Below are 8,979 nucleotides of genomic sequence, written 5' to 3'. Positions count from 1 at the left end.
GGCTGAACATGAAGAATGGTCTGATTTGATTTGATTTGATTTGAATGGTCTAATGAGTGGTAATATACACTAATAACTTCACCTTCTCATAGCATATTACTGAAGTCATTCTGTCGTTAAATTTCTCTATGTTAAACAATTATTTCAGGTTCGAATGGATCACCAATATGGGACAGATTGGTGTTCAACAAAATAAAGGAAAAGCTTGGAGGACGAGTTCATTTTATGGGATCCGGTGCTTCACCCTTGTCCCCTGATGTCATGGACTTCCTTAGAGTGTACGTTGGCTATCTTATAGAACGCAATTTAATAAAATAAAAAAATTTCTCAAGTGTTAAGACCAATGAAATTTTTGCTGCATGTAACGAAAATCGCAAGTGCTTTGACTAAGTAATTGAAGGATATGGTACAACAGAGACTTCTTGTGCCATGAGCATGATAGATGAGGGTGACAACTTATCTAGCCACGTCGGGTCCCCAATATAAGAATTTGCTGTTAGATAGCATATTATCTTATTCTAAGTGTCATATTTCAGATTCTTCAATGTTTATGGTATGTGGAGTGATAAAGGATCAATTATTTATGCAAATAAAATGATGTAATTGATTTTGAGTGGTATGGAGTTGTACACTTTTATCGTACCGATTATGCGAATGAAATGATGTAGTTGTTAACTTTCAGTAATTGGTATGAATAGTATAACAACTGTTCATACCTTGCAACTGAATTGATTTCTATGATATGGTATTAACAGTGTACTTCTATGACATAGTATTAACAGATTTTCAGTAACAAAGCATGCTCTATATTTTGCTCTATATATATAGCTGTGTACTTAAAGTTTATGATATGCAGAATGTGATTTTTACTAGAAAGATAGTTCTACGACATAGTATTAACAGTGTTTTTTTTTTTTTTTTTTTTGCTCTGGGTTCCTAGGTTTGTTCCAAAAGGTTGTGTTTTCCGTTATGTTTTTCAAGGTTGCTGGTTTATGTACATGGGGTTTTTGCAGTTGTACATTTTTATCGTACGTATTATGCAAATGAAATATAGTTGTTAGCTTTCAGTAAGTGGTATAAACAGTTGTTAAACTGTTCATACCCTGCAATTGAGTTGATTTCTATGACATAGTATTGACAGTGTACTTCCATGACATAGTATTAACAGATTTTTCAGTAACAAAGCATGCTCTATATTTTGCTCATATAGTTGTGCACTTGAAGTTTATGATATGCATAATGTGATTTTCACTAGGAATGTAGTTCTATGACACAGTATTAACAGTGTACTTTTTTTTTTTCCCTTCTTGTAGAGGGCCTTTGCGATCGCTTCTGGTAAAACTATGGACAATTGAAGGTGGTTTTTGCAAAGGATATCGGATATCTTGTTGGCCTTTTTTGGGTTTTTTTTGAGTTTTTTGTATGAAATGGTATTAACAATGTTTTTCTATGAAATGATATTAACATTGTACTTCTATGACATGATATTAACAATGTATTTCTATAACATGGTATTAACAATACACTTCTATGACATGGTATTAACAATGTACTTCGGGCTTGCTTGGCTTATTTTGGGTTTTTTTTGAGTTTTTTGTATTGGGCTTGTTTTAAGTTAATAAATGGTAGAGATGTAATTTATAGGAACTTCAAGACTCATTTTTTAGATAGTAAATGATTTTTGGGTGTGTTTCTAAAGTCTATTCCATATAGGGTTTTTTTATAATTTCATGTCCTATTTTGGGTATATTACTAAAGCTCCCTTGTTAAAAATCAGATTTTTTTTTCTCTTTTCTCTCTCTCTCTCCCCCCTTCCCGCCTCCCGTGCGCTACAACAGCCCCCTCTTCTTTCAGCTACTTGATTTTGGCCCTCTAGCCGTCGCCACCTTCCACCTCCAGCCACAAGGCCGGTGCCAAACGAACCGTTACCACCTCCTCTCTCCATCCCGCCCCTCCCCCGCTGCTGTAGTAGTTGATATCTCCAACTAATTTTGACCCATAGTTTCCATCGCACGTTCCGGTGATTCCGGCCACCAATTTCTTCGATCTAGGTATGATTTTTCATCCTCTCAATTGCTCTAGCTGATGGTTGGGTTGATTAGGATCAATTTCTGCATTTTGGAACTCAAATTATCACTTAAAGTTTGGCCGATTTTTAGCTCGTGATTCCGGCAACTTCCGGTCACTTTTTGGCCATAGTCCAAGAATAAAAGTTGCTCCACTCATTGTCTTGATCATGTAGGTATAGGTCTTAACCAGCAGTTTGGAGATTTTTCTGATTGCCGGAATTACATTGTGCACCCATGCTCTGCCGGCGTGTGGGCCACTTTGTGGCGGGCCTTTGGGTCCTAAAATAATCCCCATGTCGTCCCGAGCACGCGGTATGCTCGGATTTAAATTTAGTTATCGTTTGATGGTCAATCATATTATGCATATTAGGCATTATCCGGATTTGTTCGGACCGTTGGATCGACTCCATTTTCATGTATGTTGATCTAAGCATCTCTAGGATCATGTAGAAATTCGCGGATCGTGAATCAGAGCCCCGGATGCTTCGATTCAATAATTTAAAGTTTAGATTAAACGGCAACTGTCCGATCATGCCATCCCGAGCGATCCAACTGTTCGATTCAGACCAAACTTACAGGACATGTATATTAAACCTTGTTGAACCCATAGGAACTTTCGGATCGAAAATCGGAGGTCGTGGCCCCCATTGGCCCAGTTGACTAGATTTGGAAAGTTTGACCACTTGGTTGACCAAGAGTCTTCCGAGGCTATTCCACGATTTGAAAAATGTAGTTGGACCTTAGGAATGTCTCGTCTGTCATACATACACTTGATTACCGAAAAACTAGGATTTTATTTAAAGTTCTCGTTCGAAGTATTTTATGTTAATCTCACCCTCGTATCTTTAAATAGGTACTCCAGCTACTCATACTCAACAGGTGAGACCCTCTTAGGGTCAAGCAGCGTGGGCCTACCTGTGAGTGGACTTTGTTTTCAAATAATAAGCATTATTTTATGACAGAAAAACTATGCATAATGATTTATTGGTTTATTGAATCTATTATACAATTGATAGTTGAAACTTGATAATTTTTGTAAAGTAATTGCAATATATTTGGGCTTTGGCATATGATTTATCTTGAGATGTTATATACTATTTTCCAGAATGTCTATCTATCCTTGGTTATGTGTGGGGTACGTGGGGTGTTGGAAATGAGATTATGGAAAGAGAGTGGAATATAGATTATGTCAGTTTGAAGTGCTAGAATCATTATCCTATGTACCTCACCGGATTTGGAAATTATGGATTGAAAATTGGGAACTGTGGATATTTGGATATCTCGGAACCCGAGCACCCTTAACGGGGTGTTTCGTAGACCCTTAGCGGGGTTAGTCTGCGCGCATAGGACTTGTCACATGCGTACGAGTATTGAGGATTCTGCTGTACGTGCTGGTGAGCTTAGTCCCAATTGGATGGCTCATTCCCTAGCCATATGGTCAATTAAGGATTCTTCCATGTGGACTGGTCAAATAATCCCCCGATTGGATTGTTTCCCCAATACAAAACTTGATAGTGTCATACTCATATATATATATATTATATAAGTATATATACATTTTCCTTCATTCTTGTTTCCCCGGATACTTCCTCGCCTGCCGAGCCAAAGGACACGTGTTTCGAGAGACTAGTTTGGGAATAATAGAGAATGGTTTGAATGGGATGAGTAATAAAGTATCACTTTGGGATTTCAGATTTCAATATGGTTTTGACTGAACTAGATATATACATATACATATAGCAATGTCGGATTTGAATGCATATGATTTCCAGCATCGTTTTCTAAACGATGGGGGTTATATTATGTTGTTTTCAAATGTGAACTGAACTTTGTTTTTGTCAATTCACACTTTTTTGTTTTGCACCCCCCAGGCAGTAGATCATTTTGAAATCTAACTGCCGTAGCAAGTCATGAACCCCGAGACAAGTTTTTGTGGGATAAACTTTCGAATCATTTCTCTTCTGTTGAACGTTATTTTCGTTTGTAAACTGAATTCTGTTAGATATGCTCTGATGTCACCCCTGTTAAGGTTTGATTGTAAGGCCGAAGGCCATTGATGTTAATTGCATGTATTTATATTGTGCATGCTGCCTGTTGGGATGTTTAAATATGTTTTTAACCAGTTGAAAATTTTGGGAATGTCCATTTTTCAGGGGAGCCTCTACTGAAATTTCAGTAGAAAGTCTAGTTTCTTTAGTAAGTGGGCCCTGCATCAGTAGATGTCGGAAATACCACAGGATTCGTCCCGAATTTCGAGGAATTCGGGGCGGGTCCTATCCCATGACATGTGACATAGCAGTACCACTGTGTTTAAGGCATCGACTTCGATTCGACAAACACCTAGGATAGATGGTTATTGAATAAGAAGCTAATTGACTTAAAGTTAGATACAAAAGCTCATATTTAAGTAAGACATGGAACTCTCTAGAACAAGAATTAAATACCAACCATTAGCTGTTATCGAACTCTTAAACACACATTAGCATAGCAGACTTTTCTAGAAATTATAAAACTGTTAATGAAATTTTCAAATTAATCTCAACAAATTGTTCTTAATATATTTTAGGACTTGTCCAATATAAATCCCTACATTTTCTATTTCCTAGACATATATCCATCACTCTATAAATCTATGTGTAAAACTCAATTTCAAATTTAAATGACCAGTAGGATATAAGAGGTTATAGTATTACTATGTTTTTACATCGTTGCCACTAGACTTCCTATTTTATTTATAATTTATTTCAAGCATTTCATTAACTATCATAATTGTAATTAATACTCCCTATTAATAGCATATCAATCACCCCATTTCTGTAACACCCCGACTCCAAATTAAATGTCTATTTTAACCTATTTAGAATAAATTACGAATTTACCCTTGGAGTATGGGTAAATTGGTCACTTTCTTAATCGGAAGGATTTTGGGACCGCGTATGGTATTTCTGAGTAGGTGGTGCTGAGATGAATTCGTAGACATGCGGTAGGCTTGAATCGAAATTGTAACGAACAAGTTACGGGCAAAACACTATCAGTGGCAAACTTGTAAATATTTCGAAAAGGGTTAGAGTAAAATTAGATTTTTCCCGTTTTACCTCACTCTCTCTCTCTCTTTCTCCCGATTCTCTCTCTCTCCCGCGTCGTCCCTCCTCCTCCTTCGACTGGAAATCGCACGGCCACCGTCACAGGCCACGGCCAGCCTCGAGACCGGACCCAGAACTTCCGGCCAGACCTCGCCGACGTTCCCCAGCCCACCTCCAGCCGTCAGCCGCCGCCATGTCGTCGGGAAATACGAATTTCAGGCCGGTTTTCGTCTGAAATTTCAGTCACTCGTTTTCTCTCCTTCGACCACTATTTCAGACGGGTGAGGTATGGTTTCTCATCCATTTTTTGAGTTCTAGCTGACTGTTGTATAGGTTTGGATCGATTTGCGGGGTAGGAATTGATTTTGAAAATCTAGGTTTTGGCCGGATTTCAAAGTGAAATTCCGGCCAGTTGCCGCTCGAATTGGACCTTCCCGTAGTTGAATAAAGTGATTTTGACCTCGAGTAGAAGCTAGGTTAGGAAGGGTGAGCTCGGGTGTGGAGTTTTTCCGTCACCGGAATTACTCTATACACCCACTCGCTGCCGGCGCGTGTGGCGGCGCGTGGGCGAGGCTGGTGAAGCCACAATTTAACCCGATGGGATCCTTAGGTTGTCACGAGCGCATAGGAATTCACGGATCTCAATTCGGATGTCGTTTGACTATCGAACAGCTTTTCGCATATTGTGCGTTATCCGGGTTCGATAGGTTCCGACCGTTAGATCTTTCCCGAATTAAAATATGTTGTTCTAGGTATTCCTAGTACCGTATGGGACTTCACGAATTATGAATCGGAGCCCCGGATATTCCGATTCAATAATGCAAAGTTTGCGGGTTAGCGATAACCGTAAAATCGCGAACGATTCCTAAACCTGTAATCAGACCTTAGGATACCTTCTTCAACGTGCACGTATGGGGAATTTGGGAATTTAAGCATTTAATTTGTGATTTCCACTTCGACGTAATTTTATATTAATTAACAATTCGTATCTCGAAATAGGTGTTTCGACTGCACGTACTCAGCAGGCATGACCTTCACGTGGTCAGGCAGCGTGGGAATACTTGTGAGTGGACTTTGTTTTCAATCATATGCATGGTTTTAATTGATGAAAGATTTTTGCATAATGTTTTAATGGCTTATTGAATATATATTATATTCATGAGTTGATTATGTTGGTTGTATAGCGCTTGGCAATATATTGTGAGTTTGGCATTGTGGGTTTTGAAAGTGCATTTTATATGGGTTGTGGGGAAGTATATTTATATATTCTCTATAGACGAGATACTTGGGTTGTTGGAGAGTGTTGTGGAAGAATTTGATTTTGAGAGAAGTTGTATGATTGCACTATGTAAGTACCTTCCCCAGTTATCAGTCTCACTCGTGGCGTTAGATGTTCCGGCGTGTGAGACACTTTCCATATGCGGCGTTGGATGTTCCGGCGTATGGAAAGACTTTGTATAGTGTTTAGGGTCATCACCATGGCGTTGGATGTTCCGGTGTGTGATGATCCAGTCTGCGCGCGTAGGACATAGTTTGGGAGCTACACATGACGTTGGATGTTCCGGCGTATGGAAAGACTTTGTATAGTGTTTAGGGTCATCACCATAGCGTTGGATTTTCCGGTGTGTGATGATCCAGCCTGCGCGCGTAGGACATAGTTTGGGAGCTACACATAGCGTTGGATGTTCTGGTGTGGGAGCTTTGGAGTTTCGTCTGCCGGTTGGACCGCTCATCCCTAGACGCAGGATAGCACCTGGAAATCCTGCGGACTAGTCAAACGATCCCCCAGTTGGATTGTTTCCCCAGTACACTACTACAAAAAAGAAAAAAGACGACGGTAAATCACCGTCGTGTATTCGGTTTTTCAATGGTCGTGGAATCCACCGTCATCTTTTCTCTCACAAACCACGACGCTAAATCACCGTCGTTGTTAAAATATACAACGTCATCAACAAATACAAAACGACGTCTTTGTACTGCAAAAAGATCTAAAAAAGCAGTCGAGTATGAGAATAGACGACCAACTCTCTAAAAAAACCGTCGTTAAAAAGGAAAAATATGACACATATTAACAGAACAAGGCCGCAAGATAGACATACAACGACGAAAATTAAAACAAGACGCCGTTAAATATCATTTTCACGACAATAAAAAATATGACGTCTTTAAATACATTAGAAGACGACGTTATTGATACCTACTACGTCGCCTATATAAAAACAGTCGTCGTAAAATAAATTTTCTACTTCGATTTTCTATAAAAGATGACGTGGAAATAGTTGTCAGTGTCATTATTTACGACGTATGTATTTATAGAGTAGACGTTGAACAACGAAACAACGTCGGTTATAAATATATGAGAGTCGTATTACAAAATTTATACGTCCTATTTTCAGAAACAAACAACGACGATAAATATTAGACGTTGTTAAATAAAACAACGTCGAAAACAAATAAAAACAGACGTGTTTAGTCTGCTAAAGTTCTAAAAAATAGTTGAGGATGAGAATAGACGACCAACTCAAACAAATCACCGTCGTTAAAAGGAAAAAATATGACACATATTAAAAGAACAAGGCCGCAAGATAGACATACAACGACGACAACTAAAACACTACGCCGTTAAATATAATTTTTACGACAAGAAAAAATATGACGTCTTTAAATACATGAGAAGACGACGTTATTGAAATCTACTACGTCTCTTATTTACAAACAACCGTCGTGAAATAAATTTTCCACTTCGATTTTTCTAAAAAAGATGACGTGGAAATAGTTGTCAGTGTCATTATTTACGACGTATGTATTTATATAGTTGACGTTGAAATGCGAAACAACGTCGGTGACATTTATATAGTCGATGTTGTATTTATATGTATTCATTACTCACGACGCACTTATTAATATAGACGACGTTGAACTTCTAAACAACGTCGGTTCCAAATAAATGAGAGCCGTATTACAGAACATATAGACGGCGTTGATTATGATGAGAGCCGTACAAATAACGTCGTTTAATTGATATTAGACGGCGGTTATAATGAATTACCGTCGGAATTCATTTCGTTCCTCTTCGTTTATAAAAGAACTTGCGACGTGGAAAATGTATGATGACGTCGTATTTTTTAACGTTCAGATTATATATCTCGTTTTTTAGACGTCGGTATTATGGGATTGGAGTCGTGTTATTTTGAATTACATGGCGGTTCTTAATCCTTCCCCGACGTGATATCCTGAATAATTGCTTCACAATAGCGTCGTGGTTCTTCATTGTTACGTTGCTTTAAGACGTCGGTAAATATGCTCAATAACTGATTCACAATAACGTCGTGTTTTATTTGAACGTAGAAAGTGAAGAAATCACATTACAATATATTACAAAATTAATGTCATACACTGCCAATTACATAAGCATCATTCAATCCATATATCTTCACACCCATCTCGAATATTTTGACCACCTAACTCACCCACCAGTTCATCAAATGTGTCAATCCCTCTAGTAAATGGCTCACACTCAATTATCACATCACCTAAGACTTCATCACCAATAACATCATTATATTCTCTATTAGGCATTGATAACACTACCGACCAACCACGATGCATCGGGTCGTCAACAAAAAATATTTGTTTGACTTGAGAAGCCAAAACAAATTGGTCATTCCTATGTCCAATTTTACTCAAATCTACAAGGGTAAATCCAAGTTCGTCGACTACAAGACCAGAACTATCTATCCAATCACACCTAAAGACTGGGATTGTAAACTTTTGGTAGTCAAGGTCTCTTAAATTTCTTGAATGACACCACAGAAACCCATATTTGA

This window comes from Prunus persica, chromosome G3 (assembly GCF_000346465.2).
Source record: "Prunus persica cultivar Lovell chromosome G3, Prunus_persica_NCBIv2, whole genome shotgun sequence".
Lineage (NCBI taxonomy): Eukaryota > Viridiplantae > Streptophyta > Magnoliopsida > Rosales > Rosaceae > Prunus > Prunus persica.
This window is presented reverse-complemented; position numbering follows the sequence as displayed.